Genomic DNA, 24,596 nt, shown 5'->3' with positions numbered 1-24,596 from the left:
ATCCATGGTTTTATTTATACTTGAACCATGTGATTATATACAGATATACGTGCACTCGAGCCGTATGATTGCTTGTTTATGATCTTATGGAAGCATGAAACGCGTCTTAGAAAAAAACAAAACTTTACTGACTGTAATTATAATTCATATATATACAAGCCTCATACATGTAGTAAAACTAATGAAAATTAAATAAGTTGTCCTTTTTATAGTTTTTTATATGTTCGAAAACTGTATGGATAAATACAAAAAATCATAACGTAAGTGATATTTGAATTGACATTTCAAAAACGCATTAGCCTTAATTAAAATTTGGAATAATTGAATAGACTTATCAGAAGAAGCATTACATTCGATGAAAATGCCCTGCATATACTGGGTTTGGAACAGTTTAATACACTCATAAAAACTCATTAGACTTAATGAATATGTCCTGCATACAGTGTTTAGTACAGTTCAATAGAATTATGAATAAAAGCTAACAGACATAATGACAATGTCCTGCACACAATATTTTTGATAACTGAATATACACTTATGAAAAACTCATTCGACTTAGTAAGGATGTTCTGCATACGACATTTGGAAAACCTAAATATTTTTTTAATAACTCGTTCAGTTTATTAAGAGTCCAAATCGATGTTTCTTGATAGAATGAAAAATAAAATTTTATTAGATATTTTAGTTGACTAGATACGGTAACAGAGGCTAGTGACTCAACATCAAACCAGCTGTATGAATATCATGACGATATTCAGGTCTAGTATTTCGGTATTGTGTCGCTAGTTTCATCATGATGTTTGTACAGCTAAATTTAATGTTGAGCCACTAGAGTCTCATCATGATGTTCATACACTTAGATTTAATATTGAGTCACTAGAGTCTCATCATGATGTCCATACACTTATATTTAATGTTGAGTCATTAGATTCTCATCATGATGTTCATACACTTAGATTTAATTTTGAGTCATTAAAGTCTCACCATACTTCTAAAATTAATTTAGTCATAGTTCGAGTAGTTATCATTTATTGGATTAAAGTTTTGAAATTGAATAAATTTCATACCATTGATACTGAAGATACAGTCCATGATTGTGTAGAAAATTTGTTACCCCTCAGGTTGAATAGTCGACTATTCCAAAGAAACCGGTAGTTGTTAGTTTACCTTTCACGTACCAACATAATATTGGTGTAAATAGTAAGTTGACTTACAGCCCATTTCAAGTTACATGCGTCTTGAAACTTGTTTTTTGAACAAAGGATTTATTTAGAAGTAAAAATGTGATTCCCGAGAACAAGCGAGGTTTAGTGTTGTCATGTCCTTGCTGTGTTAAGGAGTGTGTTGGATCTAATGGTAGATGCTGTCAACAAGAATAAAATAAACACGTCAGTAGTTCTGGGAAGTACATCTAGTAACACACCATGTGACTGTGATGTTGCTAGTGTAGCCTTAACAGAGGGAACCAAGCTGAGGAAGAAAATTACAATGAAGGGTTCTTGAACTGTGTTATTGCAGAACAGTTCAAAGTAATCTTCACTTTTGAAATTCGAAGCTCTTTTCTTTTCTTTCATCTTTATACCAGTTGATAAGTCTTCGTTTAGACATTGTTAATTAGCAGAGGTTCCGGCATGGCCAAGTGATCAGAGTGTTTAACTTGGAATCCTCATCCCACCAAATACAATTATTTTCACCACTTCTGTTATCTTCAGTTCCAACACTTGTTTCATCTTCACTTTTACCACTTCACCGCTTTTGTCGCTTCACTTTTATCACTTGTGTTATCTTTACTTTTACCGCTTGTGTCACTTCACATTTACCACTTGTGTTATCTTCACTTTCACCACTTGTGTTATCTTCACTTTCACCACTTGTGTCATCTTAACTTTTACAACTTGTGTTATCTTAACTTTCACCACTTGTGTCATTTATATTGTACCACTTGTTCCAACACATGTACCATCTTCACTTTTAACACTTGTGTTATCTTTATATATTTAAAAACGGCTGGTATGGGTAGAGAAAGCATGAATAGAGGAGCGAACAACGTTTCGACCTTCTTCGGTCATCGTCAGGTTAGTGCTTTCTTTACCCATATGCTTTTCTTTTACCACTTCTGTCATCTTGACTTTCAACCATTTGTGTCACTTGACTTTTACCACTTGTGTTATCTTAACTTACAATATTTGTGTCACTCTACCTTACAATTTGTATTATCGTCATTTTCACGTTTGTGTAACTTAACTTTTAATTACCACATGTGCTATCGTCACCTTTAAAACTTGTTTGATCTTACATTATTACCTTCTGTACTATCTTCACGTCCAACACTTGCGCCATTTTCACTTTTACAGTTGTGTTTTCTTCTTTTATAATACTTGCGTTACTTCACTTTTATCACTCGTGTTACCTTCACTTATAACACTTTCGTTATCTTCTCTTTTACCACTTGTATTATCGTAACTTTCACCACTTTTCGTTACTTACATTTTTACCTCTTGTGTTATCTTCACTTTCACAACTTGTGTAATTTCACTTTTACTACTTGCTTTATCTTCACTTTTACCACTTCTTTTATCTTCACTTCCAACACTTGTGTCGTTTTCAATTTACCATTTGTGTTATCGTAAATTTTAACACTTGTGTTATCTTCACTTTACCACGTGGTTTATCTTCACTTCCAACAATTGTTTCATCTTCATTTTTACTACTTGTGTTACCTCAGCTTCCAATACCTGCGTCACTTTACTTTTACAATTGTATCATCTTCACTTTCACCATATGTGTAACTTCACTTTAACACTCGTTTTATCTTCACTTTAACCACTTGTGTCACTTCACTTTTACCATTTGTGTTATCTTCAGTTCAAACACTTGTGCCATCTTCCCTTCAAACTTATGTCATCTTCACTTTTACCATTTGTGTCACTTCTCTTTTACCACTTTTCTAATAATCACTTCAAACACTTGTATCAATGCACTTTTATCACTTGTTTTATTTTCACTTTTACCACTTGGGCTTTCTTCAATTTTATCACTTGTGTTATCTTTAAATTCAACACTTGCGTTATAATCACTTTCACTACTTCTGTCGCTTTACTTTTACAACTTGTATTATCGTCACTTTCAACACTTGTGTAACTTCACTTTTACCCCTTGTGTTATCTTCATTATCACCATTTGTTTCACTTCAGTTTTACCTGTTTTGGTATCTTTACTTTTATCAGTTGGGTTATCTTCACTACTTTCATTGCCAATATTACCATTTGTGTTATCTTCACTTTTATCACTTGTGTCACTTCACTTTTACGACTTGGGTTATCTTACTTTTTTCACTTCTGTCAATCCACTTTTACCATTTGTGTCATTTTGCTTTTGCCGCTTGTGTAATACTCACTTTTACCATTTGCGTTATCTTCACTTTCAATGATTTTCTCACGTCAATTACAACACTTTGGTTTTCTACACTTTCAGTGATTTTCTCACATCAATTACAACACTGGTTTTCTTCACTTTCAATAATTTTCTCACGTCAATTATAACATTTTGGTTTTTTTCGCTTTCTCCATTTGTATCACTTCATTTTCACCACTTGTGTCATTTCACTTTTATAAATTTTATCACTTCACTTTTACAACTTGTTTCATCATCACCTCCAACACTTGTGTAATTTTTACTTTTACCATTTGTATTACCTTTCTTCCAATACTCTGCCATTTTCACTTTTAACATTTATATTATCTTTACTTTCAATACTTTTGTCACTTTATATTTACCACTTATGTCACTTCACTTTTATTACTTGTATTACTTCACTACTACCTCTTGTGAAACTTCAGTTTTACCAATTGTGTTGTCTTCACTTTCATAACCTTTGTCATTTCACTTTTACCTTGTGTTATATTCACTTTCACCATTAGTATCACTTCACTTTTGTCACTTGTGGTACTTCTCTTACAACAATTTTGGTATCTAGCTCACTTTTACCATTTGTTGTATCTTTGCTTCCACCATTTGTGATATCTTCACTTTCAAAAACCTTTGTCATTTCACTTTTACCACTTGTGTTATTTTCACTTTCACCATTTGTATCATCTTCCCTTTTTCCACCTGTGTCACTTCACTTTTACCACTTCCGCTTTCTTCACGTTTTCCACTTGTTGTTATATCCACTTCTAACATTTGTGCCATCTTCGCTTTTACCACTTGCGTTATATTTACTTCTAATACTTGTGTCATTTTCATTTTTACCACTTGTGTTTTCTTCATTTTCACCATTTGTGTAACTTCACTTTTCCCCTTTGAATCTTCACTTCCAACACTTCTGTTATCTTCACTTATACCACTTGTGTTATCTTCACTTTCAACACTTGTGTCATCTTTCTTTTTAACAATTGTGTTATATTCCCTTCTAACACTTGTGCTATTTTCACTTTTACCCCTTATGTTATGTTCACTTTTACCACTTGTGGTATCTTCATTTCCAACACATGTGTCATCTTTACTTTTACCACTTATGTTATTTTCACTTTAAGTTCTTTTTCATTTCACCTTTAAAACGCGTGTTATCTTCATTTTCAATACTTTTGTCGCTTTACTTTTACCACTTGTGTTACCTTCACTTTTACCACTTGTGTTACTTTCACTTTTACCATTTGTATCACTTGACTTTTATCACTTGTTGTATTTTCACTTTTACCACTTGTGGTATATGACACTTCCAATATTTGTGTCATCTTCGCTTTTACCACGTGCGTTATCTTCTCTTCTAATACTTGTGTCGTTTCACCTTTACCACTTATGTTATCTTCACTTCCAATTCTTCTACCACTTTGCTTTTACCGCTTGTGTTATATTCACTTTCAACACCTGCGTTATCTTCACTTTTACCACATGTGTCACTTCAGTTTTACCACTTATGGTATCTTCACTCGCAACACTTTTCTCATCTTCATTTTTATTACATGTTTTATCTTCACTTGCAACACTTGTGTCGTCTTCACTTTTGCCAGGTGTGTTATCCTTAATTCACAATTTGTGTCATTTCACTTTTACCTGTGCGATATATTCTCTTTCAACACATGTATCATCTTTGCTTTTACTACTTGTGTTATCTTCACTTTTACCTCTATGTTATCTTCACTTTCAACACTTGTGCCATTTCACTTTTATCACTTGTGTCATGTTCACTTTAAATACTTTTGTCACTTTACTTTTACCAATTGTGTTATCTTCACTTTTACTACTTATGTCACTTTACTTTTCCACTTTTATCATTTCACTTTTATATTTTGTGTCATCGTTACTCTCAACACTTCTGTCATTTTCACTTTTACCACTTGTGTTATCTTCACTTCTAATATTTGTGTCACTTAACTTTTTACCACTTGTGTTACCTTTACCTCATTTTTTTGTGTTACTTCACTTTTACCGCTTCTGTTATCATCACGTTTACTATTTGTGTCAGTTCACTTTTCCCACTTGTGTTATCTTCAATTTTACCACTTGTGTTATCTTAGTTTCCGACACGTGTGATTTTTCACTTTTACCACTTGTATTATCTTCACTTAAAATAATATTCACTTTACCATTGCCATTTGTGGTAGCTTCACTAACACCAATTGTTTCACTTCACTTTTACCACTTTTGTCACTTCACTTTTACTACTTATGTTATCTTCACTTTACACTTTGTTACCACTTGTGTTATCTTCACTTTAACCATTTGTATCACTTCAATTTTTCAATGTGTGGTATCTTTACTCCCAACATTTTTTTCATCTTTACTTTTACCTCTTGTATTATTTTCACTTTCAATACTTGTGTCACTTCACTTTTACCTCTTGTGTTATCTTTATTTTCACCATTTTTGTCACATCACCTTTACCACTTGTTGTATTTTCACTTCCAATTCTTGTGTCACTTCGCTTTTACTACTTGTATTATCTTCACTTCCAACACTTTCGTCATCTTCGCTTTTACCACTTGTGTTATCTTTACTTTTACTACTTGTATTATTTCATTTCTATCTCTTATGTTATCTTCACTTGTAACACTTGTGTCATCTTCTCTTTTACCACATGTGTTATCTTCACTTTAACCATTAGTGTTAATTCACTTTTTTACTTATGTTATCTTCACTTACAACACTTACGTCATTTTCACTTTCACCACTTGTTTTATCTTCACTTTTACCACTTTCGTTATCTTCACTTGTAACACTTGTGTCATTTTCTCTTTTATCACATGTGTTATCTTTACTTTCATCATTTGTGTGAATTCACTTTTGCCACTTGTATTATCTTCTCTTTAAATATTTTTGTCACTTCACTTTTACCACTTGTGGTATCTTCACTTACAGAACTTGTGTAATCTTGTTTCTTCATTTTCACCATTTGTGTCAATTCACTTTTATCACTTGTGGTATATTCACCTCTATCATTTTTGCGATCTTCGCTTTTCCATTTGCGTTATTTTCACTTTTACAACTTGTGTCACTTCACACTTTTATCCCTTGTGTTATCTTCACTTTCACCATTTATGTGAATTCACTTTTACCACTTTTGGTATATTCACTTCCCACATTTGTGTCATCGTCGTTTTTGCCACTTCCGTTATCTTAACTTTAATATTTGTGTCACTTCATTTTTAACCACTTGTGTCACTTCACTGTTACCACTTGTGTTATCTCCACATCCATTACTTGTGTTACTCCACTTTTATCACTTGTGTCATCTTCATTTTTACGATTTGTTTCATCTTTATTGTCACTCCTGTCTGTGCTATTGTTGTCATCGTTTTTACATAATGTTAGAAACACCAACTTATGAGAATGTTCTCAATCATTCTGAACTAAAACTATTTACACCTGCTGAGGAAAAATATTCTTCCACGTTCTGCACAATAATTGTTCTACAATTGTTCAGCAATAATGATCTCAAACCTTCCGAATAATAATTGTTCTACACCTGCTCAGTAAAGATGTCCTCACATCTCCCAAACAATGACTGTTTTACATCTGCTCAGTAAAGATGTCCTCACATCTCCCAAACAATAATTATTCTACACCAGCTCAGTATGCTGTTCGACGTAAGTGAATGTTAAATGTGTTGTTTAGCATATCTAGCTTTGAGTAGTTTTAGTACTGTCACATACTTAAGGTATTTGAAATTAAAGTGATTAAAGCATTATGTCTAAACAACAGAACTTGGAAGAATACGTTAAAATGTAAATATAGTAAATTAAAACCGTCATGTAATACTTTTTCATAGAAAATCGAGGTTTTTCAAATAAACTACGCTAATTAACAAAAAAATTGAGTATCTTAGAACTTCACGTACAGTTTTTCAATGTATTTTGAGACCATTATACGTAGAAGTTTCCTTGGAACACCTTCATTCTCCCTATATAGAACGACTAACTTTTATCTTAAGATATTAATAGTAACGCCAGGAAGTTCATGCTTTCACAAAGGAAACTATAATATAAATAACGCTGTTATTGTAAACATGGGCATAAACTGATATTTGTCCGCTAAAGCAGGAAAATACTCCACGTATTTTGTTATCACTCAACTAAGATAATGCCCGGAATTTTCACCTTGTTATTGAAGTTGTTATTATTTAGTGATTTGTATAAATAACTCTTGGATAAATGTTGAAATAGTTTTGTCCTCAGAACTCGGTTTTATGTCGAAATTACTAAAAACAACAAAAAGCTATAAATGTGATGATAATACATTGAGCTGTTACAGTATATGTAGTCACATGTTTGTGATCTAGTCAGTATATCTAGTTTTTATATGTTTATGGTCTAGTTCACATACATATGTAGTTATTAGACTTTTATGGTTAATCCATATTTTTATTAAGATACATACAAACACATTATATTAGCCATAAAAATTAAGTACAACAAGAATATATAGCCGTCGATCACTCTCTTCTGTTTGCTGAGGAACTGAAATTTTTAACATGAATGACATCTCAGGAACATGTGAGCTAACATTCTAATTCAGAAAAATCCTGAATTTATTTGTATTCGTTCCTAGTTCTGAATACCTATCTGAAGAGAAAGCAACCACACACTAGTACCAGCCATTACAATAGTCTTGTTAGGTTATTTGGGTTGAATAAGGGACTGACAGTCACTTTTATAGTGCAACCAAATCATTTCTCCTTATATTTCATGTTTCTTACACTTTGTATTTGTGTGTGTGTGTATCACTCAATAAAAATTGTTACATTTGTTGTAATTAGTTTAAATTGACTAAGTGATAAACCTACCAATTTATTTGAATTAACTCATTGAAAAATATATTATTTGTCATCACATGTACTACCTTTACTTTTACCATAGTTTTACCCTTAGCTTCACCTCTATCAGTGTTTTTCTTCCTTCTGAGCGCTTATGTTTAACGGTTACAAAACTATGTACGAATTTTTTAATAGCGCCACAAATATTTACTGATCAGAAACCCAGAGATCGACAGTCATTTCGAGAAATGACTGTCCTGGTCTTGACTTAAAAGTCATTGTTTTGCGTGATGTTAGAAATATGGTCGCACTAGCTAGAGAACGTGTTTAAAAACTGTTCTTTTTCATCTGGAAACATCGACACAACTTATTTTATATCTCAAGTGTTTTGTGTTTTTTACTTGTTAAGTTATAAAGATGCAGATTTAACACAACAGTATATTAATGCACGAGTTTCTTAAAACAAGTGGGGGCCTGGCATGGCCTAGCGCGTTAAGGCGTGCGCTTCGTAATCTGAGGGTCGCGGGTTCGCGCCCGAGTCGCGCCAAACATGCTCGCCCTCCCAGCCGTGGGGGCGTTATAATGTTACGGTCAATCCCACTATTCGTTGGTAAAAGAGTAGCCCAAGAGTTGGCGGTGGGTGGTGATGACTAGCTGCCTTCCATCTAGTCTTACACTGCTAAATTAGGGACGGCTAGCACAGGTAGCCCTCGAGTAGCTTTGTGCGAAATTCCAAAAAACAAACTAAAAACAAGTTATAAGAAACAGTAAAACAAATCTTTTTAGTAGGCTGAAATTATGGGTATTGAAATTACCTAGTTAAACATTTCAATGATTTGAGTTCCTGTGGAAGTTACTGCACTTGTGATCGGATAATAAAAATGTTTTTGTGTATTTTATACGATGTTGTAGATAGTGCCATTTGATATTTGAAATCCAATATTTTCAACCGTTTGACCGGAAATGAAACAAAACCGCACAGTTTAGAATAAAATCTAAATGTTACAGTCAGATGAGTGACAGACGTCACACAAGTGTGACTCACAACAATTTTGTTCAAGCTGGAACAACTCCACTGTATTTGACAGTCGAGACTACTGAGAAGACTATTGCGAAGGTAGAGGCATCTAGTAGCAATCAAATTAAATAAATATTATGCTATAAAGTTATCCATCCCATTAATAATATAATTTAAAGACATTAAGATCATAGAAAATGCTAAATAATATTTTTGGGAATCGTAAGCAATCCTGAGTTAATAATGTTTATTAAATATAATGTTTGTTCTTAAGCACATAGTTCCCCAGTAGCTGAGCACACCTCAGGACAAACCACGGATTTTAATGTTATAAGCCCTCAAGCTTAATGCTGAATCTGGAAGCTGTACACAGTAATATATATCAATATTGGAATACCCACTGATGGCTTAGCGGTAAGACTGAAAGTTATAATACTGAAAATAGTGTTTTGATACTTGTGACTAGCACAGCAGAATAGCTTATTCTGTAGCTTTTGGATACTTTAATATAAAAGCGACAACTATATGCGTTTACGTGTTTTGTACATATGGTTACGTAATTAAAAACACTAAATGTATCAAAAATAATTTAAACCTGTAAAGAAACCTGTTACTTAAAATGTTGACGGAACAGTAAACCTACCAAATACACCTTACTGTAAGTAATACAAATCCTGTTGCAAGAAATTCGTGTTATGACATTTGACAAGTAAATACAAAATAAACATATTAGTTCGTAATTATAAACCCTTTAAGCAAAGACAGGCTTCGGAATGAGGCCAGAACAATTAATTTATGGGTGAAGTCACTTTGTAAAAGGCAGGCTACGATAATCAGATCACAGCTTCACGATCCCAAGTATTTCTATACTGTGTACACTACACAGAATAATACAATTCTACTGATAAATAAACAACCCATCCCTAAACAATACCCAGGAAACACATCCTGTCCACTAAATTAAAAGCAGGAAGTTTTTCTCATATTAGTTTTCCAGTATTTCAGATAAAAAAATTACAAAAGCAGCGTGAAAGATATTTCTCCATACGAAGCTCTTATCTATAAACATGAAAAGCTTCAGATAATTACTAACTTGAATTTTGTATATAATAACCTGTTACTCTGTCATCCATGCTGGTGGAAATTGACGTTTTATTACGTATGTTGATAGGAAATATATCCCTCACTATCAGTCATTTTCATATGGCGGTGTGGGGCCGGCATGTAAAGTAGGCTTGAGTAGGTTTACCCTCCTCAAATAAACTGTCCCTCATAGGCCATTGTTCTCACCAAGTCAAAAATATTATTTAAAAAATGTGGAGGAAGAGAGACAGAGAGAGCAATAGAGGATGTGGAGAGAGAGAACGATTTGTTTGTTTTCTGAATTTCGGGCAAAGCTAGAAGAGGGCTAACTGAGCTAACCATTTCTAATTTAGCCGTGTAAGACTAGAGGGAAGGCAGCTAGTCATCACCACCAATTTAGGTGTTGAAATGACTCGTCTGAACAGTATACACCCGAAAATACACGCGAGCGCATACAACAGACTAACTTATCCAAACAAAAGACTTACACGCTGCCTATGCCATGGAGCAATATCCTTAGATGAACAAGTGGTGAAAACATAGTTCATTCCGGCTGCTAACTCTGCTAAGAATTAACAAGAGTTTTAATTTAGTTTACTTGAAAACACAAATCAGATTCACAAATAAACATAATTTTTAAATTTTGGATGAAGTACACTCAAATTATTTTAAAATCCAATAGGAATGAAATGCATTATAAGAACCTACAGCTCACAATTACCTTACCAGAAAACGTGCCTGTTTCATTTTAAGCTTTAAAACAAATAATTAAATTTCAGCAATAAGTGTAGCAGCTGAATTTGTATTAAACTCATATTTCTAGGAAGTCTGTTTGTTTTAACGCTTTTGCACAAGATTTATCCCTTCATAGTTATCCACAGTCTAGAGGGAAGGAACCGATCAAAAGCATAATTCGCTAACTCCTAGAAAATTGAAGGCAGCTAGTGAACAGTACATACTGCAAACTATTGGACTACTCTGATCCGATCGAACTATAGGATTTGACAGTCGCTATTATAGCGCGTTTTTTTGTGATGGAACGCAAACGTTGGGCCAACAAGTCCGCTACGCTAACCATTGGGCCACACGTGGGCCAATATAATTAAGTAAGTATATAGTAAACGTTGTTAAATTAGATGTCTTGTAATCATATTAGAACAATAAACTTATTTTTACAACTAAGTCATTTTTATAAACTGATCTCACAAAAGCAAAATATTTAAAAAAAAATGAAGACCTCGAAGTAGATACCATAGTATGTGTAACAGCATAAAACGTATTGTGATAACCGTAAAATATATCTATGCAGGATAATTAACTTTGTAATTCACTATAAGCCCCCCGCTAGTACAGCGGTATGTCTCCGGATTTATAACGCTAAAATCAGGGGTTCGATTCACCTTGGTGGGCTGAGCAGATAGCCCGATGTGGCTTTGCTATAAGAAAAAACACACAAAACACAATTCACTATAAGCAGTTACCATAGTTAGAGCAGGCAGAGTTCATAACAATACAATGGTCATATACGATATAGCATTATAAATCAGTGCCAAATCTAGAAGTCTATAAGAACTCAGAGTTCCTAAGCTATTTCTTACCTACTGCAGGGTTATACAATTGCAACAAATTGGTAGGCTTGCAATGTACACTGTTACAGAAACGTAATCTGTATTTAGGTTCACAAAACTAATAAATATGAACTTTATAAGCTTTATGAGTTTTCATATTATGACCCAGAATGAGGTTTTGACGTAATTATACATTGAATTTCCTTTTATACCATTCGCACAGCACAAAACTGCCCACAGGAGGTACCTAAGCACGTTTCGTTACATTATATCCAACAAGCTGCCGTAGTACGAGTGTACCAGTACTCTGACACGTGACAAAATAGATATGATAACATACTTATTTAGTATGGATAACTTATAACTCCCCTGAAAGCGAACAAAAGGCCGCAAGAATGGATCATCTGTTTTACTCGCTCTTACCACTATACAGTAGTTTGTTGTCTGTCACTCAGTCAGTGGACAGTAAATTGACGTCACGTAAGTGAAGTTTAACGTTCCAATTTGTACTGTCGTGACGTCAGTAAAACGTGCGCATGCCACGAATCACGAGAAGAATTTGCACTTTGTAGACTGTAACATAGTATGACATATGAACGTCAAGAACAGGCAATAAAAATCAGTTTTCCTAAATTTGGTTTTCTTTATTTTAAAACAGAACACTTTCGGGGACTCTGTGGAAGTATATCTAGTATCTTGGATCAATTTTTAAATAAAGTTCAATGATGATGTTAAACCCTTTTAATATTTTGAAATCTTCTACAGATAATGAAAAATATGCCGTATTTTATTCCTACAAATCACTTAAGATGTTAGAATAAAACGAACTATTAACGTGTGCAGGATATATATGAAACATACAACTCGGTTTCCTGAATAAAATTATTATGAAAAATCTTAAATAATACATCGTTTATAATAGATTCTATTATAAAATACTGTATTATTTAAGATATTAATGAATTAAGAAATTAATTCACTTATGTATAACATACCTCTCTGTAATCTGCTTTATTATCAAAAAAGTCGTTCGAATATTGAAGTCTACGTCAAGCAGTTGCTTTATTGGTCACGCTTTGGTACATACGCGTATTTAATAACCGTCGGTGTTGCTGTCATATTTTCTCCATAAGTCTTTGTTGATTGTACATTATATTCATCAGCAGTAAACTAGTACACTTTATTTGCGTCATTAAGAACGTCATCTCCCATCGCTTGGAAGCTCTCCGTTCAAAAATGAGAATTCACCACGCATGTTTGCTTGAGTACAATTTGAGAAACATGTAGATGATTGTATCCCATTTTTTGTACAGTGCATCTATAATAATAAAAATGTACGTCAGTCTCGATAAACAATATATTTCTCCTTCAAGACTTTCATTTATATAAAACTATTTTTGTTTTGCTTGTTTGTTTTTGAATTTTGCGCGAAGCTACTCGAGGGCTATCTGCGCTAGCCGTTACTAATTTAGCAGTGTAAGACTAGAGGGAAGGCAGCTAGTCATCATCACCCTCAGCCAACTCTTCGGATACTATTTTACCAACGAATAGTGGGATTGACAGTCACGTTATAACGCCCTCACGGCTGAAAGGGCGAGCATGCTTGGTGTGACCGGGATTCGAATGCGCGACCCTCAGATTACGAGTGAAGTGCCTTAACCCACCTGGCCAAGCCAGGCTAAAAACTTTCTTTTTATTTCTAACAACCACATTCAGAAGATCTGGTTTATATTTCAACTCCACACGTTTTTTCCAAATCATTATTTTTGTTTAACACTGAAGGCTTAGATAAAATTATCTCACGTCTCTGGAGGTTCGGACTTATTAGGCAAAAACCCAGAGTTCAATACTTGACGTGAACACAAAGTACATAATGTACACTCTCAAACAGATATAGACATACCACCGCTTAATGATATTTGAAATTTTAAGTATTTGAAGCGTATGGCGAGAAGTCATTAAGAAGGTAAGAGATTTCATCCAAATACACGCTCGCCCTTTCAGCCGTGAGAGCGTTATAAGTGACAGTCAATTCCACTATTCGCTGGTAAAAGAGTAGCCCAAGAGTTGGCGGTGGGTGGTGATGACTAGCTGCCTTCCCTCTAGTCTTAGACTACTAAATTATGGACGGCTAGCACAGATAGTCCTCGAGTAGCTTTGTGCAAAATTAAAACAAACAAACAAATCCTTCAAGGCTACCCCTGGATACCCACCTTTCAAAATGGTAATAAATTAAACTGGACCTTCAGTTTTCTGGAAACAGAAGATCTTCTTTCTAAACTCTCGTAAAATGTCAACCTTCACCACTTCCGATGGCAACTCATTGCACAAGACAATCACTTTCTTTAAAAACTAAAATTGTCTCAACTTGAGCCTAGCCTGTATTAGACATGTATTCTCTAGTCCCGTCGTCTTCAAAATACAACAAAAATAAATCACAGGTCTTTATCCTATCAATTCCCTGGATAACTTTATAAACGTCACAGGTCGTTATCCAGGGAATTGATATTCCTTTACCATTTCTGAAGAATTAAAAATATTGTGATCTTATATCCAGCTGATAGAAAACAATATTTCGATTCTGAACGATCAGGTTGTTTCCATATAAGCTATTAACTTCAAGTTGATAATGACTACAATCACTTAAAATAAAAACCTCTTATTAAAAATAATACCATATAAAGTAAGAATTTCAACTTGACTAAAGACCACTAACATGCGAAATAAGAAACTCGAGTTAGACTACTCTCCATTAAAGGAAGAACCTGAAAATGACCAGACTATTCTACTGCAAAGGAGGAAACTCAAAATGACCAGACTTTTCTCCGTTAAAGAAATTATTTCGAAATGATAAGACAACATGCCTGCAAAGGAAGAACCACATCCTGATTAAAGAATTAATATCCTGTAGTTGCATAGGTTCCCATGATTCAGCCTTACACCAGTTTACTTGTTCCACCAACTAACAATTTGTAACGTAAACAGTGCTCTCATTTGATTAACATTGTTTTTATTTTAGCTTTTAGAACGATTATGTTGTAATATATATGTTGAATCTATTTTGAAACAATACAAATAAAACATTAATAACATTCTACTCATAACAAATTTTTCATTATTTTTTATCCAAAAGCAACGCATGAGTGATGAGAAATAAAAAATAACCTGATATATTTCTAATGTTAATTTTTAACGTTAATGTTTTTGGTGTGCCATTCTATTTCTTCCACATTAACATTTGATTCAATCGTGCATTTACTCCATGGAGTTAAGTGCTATAACACGTGTGACGAGGAATAATCATACCAAATACTATATATTAAGACCAGCCGTAATTCTTAGAAGCAGAAATTGGTGTAAATCGAATATATGCTTTTTTTTCCGAACAAACTAAAGTAAGTTAAATCTATAACACAATAAAAACTAGAATGTCTTCAAATGAAGACGTTTTTCAATAAAGGCACACGTGTGTAAAGTAGGGAATTTTCTCCAATAAAAATAAGTTTAATTGAAGCAAACATTTGTACGACTGTGTAAGATGATTGGTTTGAAGTTTCAACTGTTGAACCTTGTCATATTCATCAAAAAAAAAAAAAAAAAGAGAAGAAAACGTCCGGGACTTTTGTTTTTAATTTCAAATTTTAAAGATGCCACCTATGACGAAACGAGCATGGTCTAGTGAACAATGTACCCAAACTGTGTAATCGCAAATTCGCACTGTTCTTTGTTTGTTTTGTTTTGAATTTCGCACAAAGCTACCCGAGGGCTATCTGTGCTAGCCGTCCATAATTTAGCAGTATAAGACTAGAGGGAAGGCAGCTAGTCATCACCACCCCCCGCCTACTGTTGGGCTACTCTTTTACCAACAAATAGTGGGATTTACCGTAACATTATAACGCTCCCACGCTGAAAGGGCGAGCGTGTATTTGGATGAAATTTTAATGACTTCTCGCCATACTTCTCGCTCCTTACGTGGAGTAAGTACACGTCAATGTAGTTTCAAATTGAGTTGAAGGTCATTAGGTTATCGTGAAGGGGTCATATTTCCGGTAGTTAATAATGCATTACCTTATTACTATAATAACGCATATAATGATTTAAATACTATTATACAGTAACGCATATAATTATTTAAATACTATTATACAGTAACGCATATAATGATTTAAATACTATTATACAGTAACGCAGATAATGATTTAAATACTATTATACAATAACGCAGATAATGAGTTAAATACTATTATACAGTAACGCAGATAATTATTTAACTACTATAGTACAGTAACGCATATAATGAATTAAATACCATTATACAGTAACTTATATAATGATTTAAATACTATTATACAGTAACGCAGATAATGATTTAAGTACTATTATACAGTAACGCAGATAATGATATAAGTAATATTATACAGTAACGCAGATAATGATTGAAGTACTATTATACAGCAACGTAGATAATTATTTTAATTATCAGAAACACTTTATCTAGTTTATTAATACTTGTTTATTGGAATTATTAGTCTGGTCTGATAATAACCTGTAGGTCAAGGAACTCCACTTCCTAAGTGTAAAACGACATTATCAGCAAGATAATTACAAAACAGGTGAGGTAGTACTATAGAAAATGTCAAATGGTAAGATAAATGTTTGTACTTTTAGAAGATGATATAAAACTTATTACAGATTTATTTGCGTCAACAAAATGTTCACGTATGATGTCAATATATAGGTAAAAGTTGCCTATTTAATTGTATTTAAAAGAATAGAGTTCATAATTTAGCATAACGAGTGATAATTACTTTTAAGTGTGTTAATTCAAGATAAATACTTCATCAAACGACCTATTTAGTCAGCAAAATAGGTTTAGTTTTTGTTTTGTTTTTACTATTATTACTATTATTATTATTAGTTTTATGAGCACTATAACTACCCTTCTACAGTAAGGTTTAAACCTCTTAATATCAAAATAATGTTAAAGTTCAGTTTTGAAACAACGGCTGTAAAAAGATCTGCGAAAACTTATCACGAACAACAACAGAACAAATGTTAAGATCAGTTAATAATTAGAATGAGTGAATAGAAGAACAAGCTTTCTGCTGTTTCTAAACTTATTAGAAAGAAACAAATGTTGACCTAAGCTTTATAACTGACTACATAAAGAATAGCGAGCTTGCTGCTAAAAGTTACCACAAGGTTTAAGTGTTGATCTCAGATTTATAACCCTGATTGTATAGAAACTAACCTGCTGCTAAAACTCTTAGAACTTATGACAACTGAAAAGCGTGTTAAAGTTAAGTTTGTAATACATAGTTAGAGTTAATTAAATATAAGGTAAACACATTTTTTTTTTGTGATAAGTTAACAAGGCTGGTTTATACATAAGATTGAACATACGATACCATGAGAAATTGTATAATAATAATTGTCTTCAAATCAGCATTATTATAAAACTACAGGCCAGTGCGAGACTGATATACTGATGACTTTATCCAAAAGTGAGAAAAACTAAATATATGAGAATGGTTTGTTTTGTTTGAATTTCACTCAAAACTACACGAGTCTACCTGGGCAAGTCGTCTAATTTAGCAGTGTAAGACTAGAGGGAAAGCAACTAGTCATCATCACCCACCGCCAACTCATGGGCTACTCTTTTACCAACAAATATTGGGATTGACCGTCACACTATAACGTCCTAATCTCTGAAAGGGCGAGCATATTTGATGTGACGGGGACGCGATTCCTTGACTTTTAATTGGAAGTCGATCACTCTAACCACCTGGCCATGCGGGGCCTCATGAGGATGGACTTACGAGTAAAATTAAATGTAATAAGTAATGGTTGTCGCCTGAACAAATTGTGAAAAATAATTAAATTACAACTCGAGTACATAAAACTCTTTTAAAATATGCCATGAAGTTGAAAACAATATTAATTTCTCTCAACTACAACAGCAAGAACAATATTTTTATCGTAAAAAAAACGCATCTTTATAAGGGTTCTATGCTGGTTACCATCTAAATTTACCGTTAAATCAGATTATCAAAATAATCCAGTCTATCAGTTTGCATCGCATTGGTTAATTGGTTGGTTTGACGTTTTATGGCGCAAAGCAACTAGGCTATATGCGCCAAACAACCGGTAAATAATTAACATTATTAAAATTCGTAAAAGGAACCAGGTCAAAACAAAACAAAGTTTAATTTTTAGCTAAAAACTTAAAAGCGTTAAATCCAATTTGTATACATAGTTTACAGCAGTAAAAGAGAAACTACAGTGATACAAGTTATAAAGGAATTTCTGTAGCATAATTGTAATTGTCATAACTCGCCAGGATGACTAAGGGTAAGTTCAAACATCAGTGTTAGTCACCTGAAGTTGGCCTTTCCAGTCCTGGTTCAGAGTCATTTGACGTTACGGCCATTTTCTAGTTTCGTATCGAACTAGATGTACTTCAAAAAGGAATCATATAAAAAAGGTCTAATTCATGAATTAAAAAAAAACTTAAATAGTGTTAAAAATGTCAATGGCCTTTAAAAACTAAAAATATTTGTAAGGTGGACAGTGTTACCATCGCCAATGACACTGTCCAACATTACGGATAAACATTTGGACAAAACATGTCTACAAATGCTGTTGAAGAGAAAGGAACCAGTCAGTTTTGAATAACGGCAAGAACAGGGTGAGAACTAATGTTAAGCGATTCCAGGGCCAGTAGAGAACTAAGCGAGTCAGTATAAATAGTGCAGTTCGAGTACTGCTTAGCTTCTATGGGATCCAGGGCAAGAGATATGGCGTACAGTTCAGCAGTGAACACAGAAACTGTAGAGGGGATTTTGTGGGCAACCACCATGGCAGAGCCCAGAGAGTCATCTGATTTTCAGCCATCAGAATAAATAGGAATGAAAGGATGGTGCAAAAAATGTTCAGCAAATAAAAGATGGAGTATCTGCTTTTCTCGGATAGCTTAAAGAAAGTTCACATTTGGAGATTGTAATAAGCCATGGTGGAATGGGCTGACCAGTGGATACAGCAATGTTATACAAGGATAGATCCAATTCATCTAATTACACCTGAATACGAAAACCAAAAGGAACAATGGCAGCTTGTCTGTTCTGAAAAATTATAACCACTGAGGAAGGTTTGTTTGTTTTGTTTGTTTTTGAATTCCGCACAAAGCTACTCGAGGGCTACCTGTGCTAGCCCTCCCTAATTTAGCAGTGTAAGACTGGAGGGAAGGCAGCTAGTCATCACTACCCACCGCCAACTCTTGGGCTATTCTTTTACCAACGAATAGTGGGATTGACCGTCACATTATACACTCCCACGGCTGGGAGGGCGAGCATGTTTAACGCGACGGGGATGCGAACCTGCGACCCTCAGATTACGAGTCGCACGCCTTAACGCGCTTGGCCATGCCGGGCCGACTGAGGAAGGAAAACACAATCCCAAGTGGGGTGCTTTGGTAAGGAACGAAGTTTCGAAGCATATAGTAAAGACAGTTGCAAATGGCAGAGGTGCAAAGAAGATTCAAAAGACTCTATGCATAAGCTCTGAACTGGGGAAGTGCAGAAAGTCCCAGTGCAGAGCCGAAGTCCTTGATGATGAATGGGGTCCAGCATCTTCAAGGCCGAGGTCCGGGCAGAGCCATAGACCAAACAGACCCTATACCACCTATGCTACTTACAATATTACAGGAAGTTTTAAAACAATCAAATCTAGATATAGATTGGGAAGAACTAACAGACTTTAGGTTTTTCAGATGATGTGGCTTTACATACGGAGAAAAAAAATACCAGGGTAAGAGACATTTCCAAATATATTGTAGAATCAAAGCGGAAATGGGCCGGACACATTGCTCGATTAACAGACAACAGATGGACAAAAAGAATCACAGAATGGCAGCCTCGCAGAGGGAAGAGATCAAGAGGTAGACCATAAAAGAAAGATGGCGTCACATAAGCGAAGAAAGCAGCAGACTTCGACGTTCTTGACGGAGAAATATGCTTTGTAGTGGACAGACACAGACTTGAATGAATTAATAGATGATATGATTTGTAGTGGGCGGACACAGACTTGAATGAATTAATAAATGATATGCTTTGTAGTGGGCGAACACAGACTTGAATGAATTAATAAATGTGGATATTAAAACAACTTTGTGATTCTTACTGTGACAGCCTTAATGTTTATAATATTCAGTGAAACTTAAATTTCTATATGAATCATATATATCTTTAACAATTATAGAAATATTCATTTTTATTATGCACGTGATACGATTCATGTTATAAACAAAGGGATTTTTTTTTTCTGTTTACATTTTTCCTGGGCCCAGCATGGCCAAGCGTGTTAAGGCGTGCGATTCGTAATCTGAGGGTCGCAGGTTCGCATTCCCGTCGCGCTAAACATGCTCGCCCTCCCAGCCGTGGGGGCGTATAATGTGACGGTCAATCCCACTATTCTTTGGTTAAAGAGTAGCCCAAGAGTTGGCGGTGGGTGGTGATGACTAGCTGCCTTCCCTCCAGTCTTACACTGCTAAATTAGGGACGGCTCGGTGAAGTGGGCTCACAACCTACTCACTTAAATACTTGTTGAAGAATCCGCAAGTGATTGCGGCCCTATGTTCCTAGATGGAATCTAATGGTGATAACTAACTAACTAATTCATAATTATCCTTTACACAGCAGTCTATATTTATAATATAACCCGCAGATACTTAATTATCCTTTATACATCAAACTGTATTTATAAAAAAGCTTGTACTGAGCGTTAATTATGCTATATACAGCAATTTCTAATTATAACATAACCTGAACCTATAACTAGTTATCCTTTGCACAAGCCATTTAAAAAAATAACCTATACAGACTTATTTATCATGTAGACTGCAAGCTATTTATAAAATAATCCGTAACTAGACCTAAATGTCCTTAACACAGCAAGATCCGAGTCCTTTACAAACCAGGCTGTACTTACAGAATAACTCGTACCGAGGCTTAATTGTCATTTAAACAGAAAGCTCTTTATATACATAATTTGTTATTTTAACTCAAAAACAAGACGAAACAAAACAAATTAAATAAAACACGTTGCTTCAACTGAAAAGATCCCAGAGTACGAGGTACAATGTGGGATTATGAAACGACCCATAGGTTTTGGAGATGATACTGAAAGTAGGACCCACATTACGGTAGGGATACACTGTCTATTAGTCCTAACATTCACTTGCCAGTCTCACATAAGAAATAAAGAATAGCAATAAATATAGAAATAGAAATACAAATATATTTATATAAAACCTGTATCGATATGTAATTACTCTTTACACAATATGCTTTCTTTATAAACTAACCTCTACTGAGACTTCGTTATCATTTACAAATCAAGCATTCTTTATAAGATAACCAGAACAGAGACTTAATTGTCTTTCACAAAAAACTTCCTTGACACTTGTGTAATATTCCAAGATAAAAAACTCACAGCGTTTTAAAACAATCATTATTTAATACATAACACTAGAAATAAGACAATTTCCTGATTCAAAATTTATATTTTACTGTACAGGATTAGAATCAGTAAAAATCCGACTAGACTAAACAAACAGTCTCAAACACTCTGCATGTTTCAGCGTATATCAAGGCGTTATTCGCACAAGTATAATATTTTGCAAAAATAACCCTTATTTATACAATTTAAGATGAACAGTTGTATACTAAATAGTTTGCCATCAACTAACATGTACATTAAGTCAGTCATCCTTATTTAACGGCTCAGCATGGCCAAGTGGTTAAGGCACTCGACTCGCAATCTGGGGGTCGCAGGTTCAAATCCCCATCTCACCCAACACACTCCCTCTTTCAACAGTAAGGGCGTTATAATGTGACGGTCAATTCCTTTCAACAGTAAGGGCGTTATAATGTGACGGTCAATTCCTTTATTCGTTAATAAAATAGTAGCCCAAAAGTTGACAGTGGGTGGTGATGACTAACTGTCTTTCCTGTAGCCTAATACTCCTAAATTATGGACGGCTAACGCATATAAGCCTCGTGTAGCTTTGCGCTAAATTTAAAATTACTCTTTTATATCTAATTGTCTCAATAAATTCACATATAATTTGATTTGGTGGCATGGTATAGAAAATATTAGTTAATTTCTTTCATAACGTTGATAATTCGTTAAGATTTAATCATGAAACTGAGAGACAAATGGTAGTTTATATTTTTGGTTTGTTTTTTTAATGAGTAAAAATACGGACACATTGAAAACTACCTTTTATCACAAACGTTTTTCTATAATCATTCCGCTACATAAAAAAATCTTGTCACATTAAATCTCAAACACCACTGTTTTTTATTCTTATGTGGATAGGATATTAAATTTATGTTGTAAGCAATGAGTTATAATTAATTATGCACATTACTGTGTAAAAAGGTTTCAAACCTACTGTTGTTGACAAAGTTGTTGAGAAACCGGGATAAAAATATTAAATTAAAACCATTTGCTGAAGAATGTAAAAAATAATGTTTGATACTATCATTTATACCAGGTTTATCCTATCAAGTAATGAAACACTGTATAAAACAAATGAATATTATATCTATATAAAAACAGATAAACAAAATTAACCAATTTTTTAATACATTTAAAGATAAAATTGATTTAATGAAAAATTTGGCATATATAAAATATCACTTCAATATGAAATAGTTAACAAAATGTAAAGTAAAAAATTTAAAATTCAGAATTAATGAACACAAAAGAAATGTTAAAAACAAGAATATTACTATTTCACCTTTAGCAGATGATATTAGTGAAACTAAACATACAGTTTAATGGGAAAACTGTTATTTTAACACAACTTGAAAATTTACTTAGTAAGAACACACGTAAATATACTGAGATATTCAAATTTAAAAGGAAAAAGTAAATTTAAATTATTAAATAATTTAATGATGGAAATTTTGTCAGTAGAGGGGGTAAAATTATTTAATGTGCAGATTGTTCTTCTTGTAAATCTATAAATGAGGGTTATTTTTGTAAAATGTTACACTTCTGAAGGTGCCGTGCTGATTTGTATAGAGTATATGACGTTCGTCTTCGGTTTCACCGAGTGTTTGATGAATTTAACCTTCTATAGCAAGTTATTTGTATTCTATTGTGATTTTGAAATCAGAAAATGTCTTATTTTTATAAATGTATGTGAAATAATCATTGTTTCTAAAACGTTGAGAGTATCTTTAACACTGCATGCGCTATTTACAAAATAACATACCTATCTTGATTTCCCTGTACTCAGCATCCTGTTCATAAAATAACATGAACAGAAATGTAATTAGAATATACATAGCAAGCTCTCTTTAAAAGAACCTATACTGAGTTATAATTATACAGAACAAGCTCTGCTTATAAAATAACGCGTACTGAAAATTAATTATCCTTTACCCAGTACGATCTTAATTAACGTTTGTCCAGCAAACTATATTTATAGAATAACCTAAATCAAGACTTAAATACCCTTACGCAGCACAATGCATTTATAGAATGTGTACCGAGACTTAATTATCCCTTACATGGGAAGCAATATTTATAAAATAACCCTTTCAAAAAGAAAATTATCCTTCACACAGCAAATTCTATTTCAAATGTAACGAGCACTATTTAACACCAAAACCTATTTATAAAATAATCTGCACAGAGACGTAATTATCACCAACACAGCACTTTCTCGATATAAAATAATCCGTACAAAGACTTGGTTATCCTTACACAACAAGCCCTATTTATCAAATAACCCGTACAGAGAATTATCCTTTAAACAGCAAGATCTACTAATGGAGTAACATGTAACAAAAATTAATTAACATTTGCTCAGCAAGCTCTAGTTATAAAATAATATGAATTGAGACTTGTTTATCTTTTAATAAATAAAATATTTATAAATTATCCCGTACCGAGACTTAATTATTCTTTATAGAGCAAACTGTATTTATAAAAAACGCTTGTACTGAGTATTAATTATACTATACGCAGCAAGCCATATTTATAAAATAATCTGAACCGAGAATTGGTTATCGTTTATACTGCCAGCCCTATTTATAAAACAAAGTATGCTAAATCTTTATCTCTTGTACCTCAAGTTGTATTGGTAAAATGATCGGTACCAAAAATTAATTATATTTTACATTGGAACATCTGTTTATAATATACCTCTTCCCGAGTCAAAATTTATCCTTTATACAGCAAGCTCTATTTAGAAACCAGTCGGCACAACTCTAATATAGGAATGATGGACTATACGAAAGGAAACTAGCAACACCAACTCTTGAGCTACACTTTTACCAACAAATTGTACGATTGACCGTTACATTATGTCCCCTTCATTGTTGATAGGGCGTACGTTTTCGGTTACAAGGATTCGAACATAAACTGCAATTTATAACTTGAGAGCACTAACTACCAGTTAGGCCATGCCAGGCCTAAACCGAGATAAGTCCTAATTATCCTTTGGATTGTAAGTTGTTTTTATAAAATACGGAGAAAGGTGTCTTATTTGTCTTACATAAAAAGAATCTACCTTTCAAAAAAAAACTGATATTATTCATCTACCTTCATGCCGCAAGCTATGTTTAAAAAGTCAGGTGTGTAACTTAGTTGTACTTTACGT

The 24,596-nt window shown here is 33.6% G+C and overlaps 1 protein-coding gene across 2 annotated transcripts in view; it reads right to left on the bottom strand.

Moving 5' to 3' along the window:
• Positions 1 to 13,040, bottom strand: part of LOC143247365 (forkhead box protein P1-like) — a 277,478-nt gene extending 264,438 nt beyond the window's left edge. The window contains exon 1 of one of the 2 annotated variants that reach the window (XM_076495328.1): positions 12,919 to 13,040. The gene's annotated coding sequence lies outside the window, so the exon portion shown is untranslated. Of the gene's footprint in view, positions 1 to 1,067; positions 1,307 to 12,918 lie in introns of those variants that run through there. The other variant, XM_076495327.1, reaches the window with a different exon arrangement.
• Between the last annotated feature and the right edge of the window lie 11,556 nt (positions 13,041 to 24,596).

This window comes from Tachypleus tridentatus, chromosome 3 (assembly GCF_004210375.1).
Source record: "Tachypleus tridentatus isolate NWPU-2018 chromosome 3, ASM421037v1, whole genome shotgun sequence".
NCBI lineage: Eukaryota > Metazoa > Arthropoda > Merostomata > Xiphosura > Limulidae > Tachypleus > Tachypleus tridentatus.
Note: the sequence above shows the minus strand (reverse complement) of the source record. Positions and strands in the feature narration are given on the sequence as shown.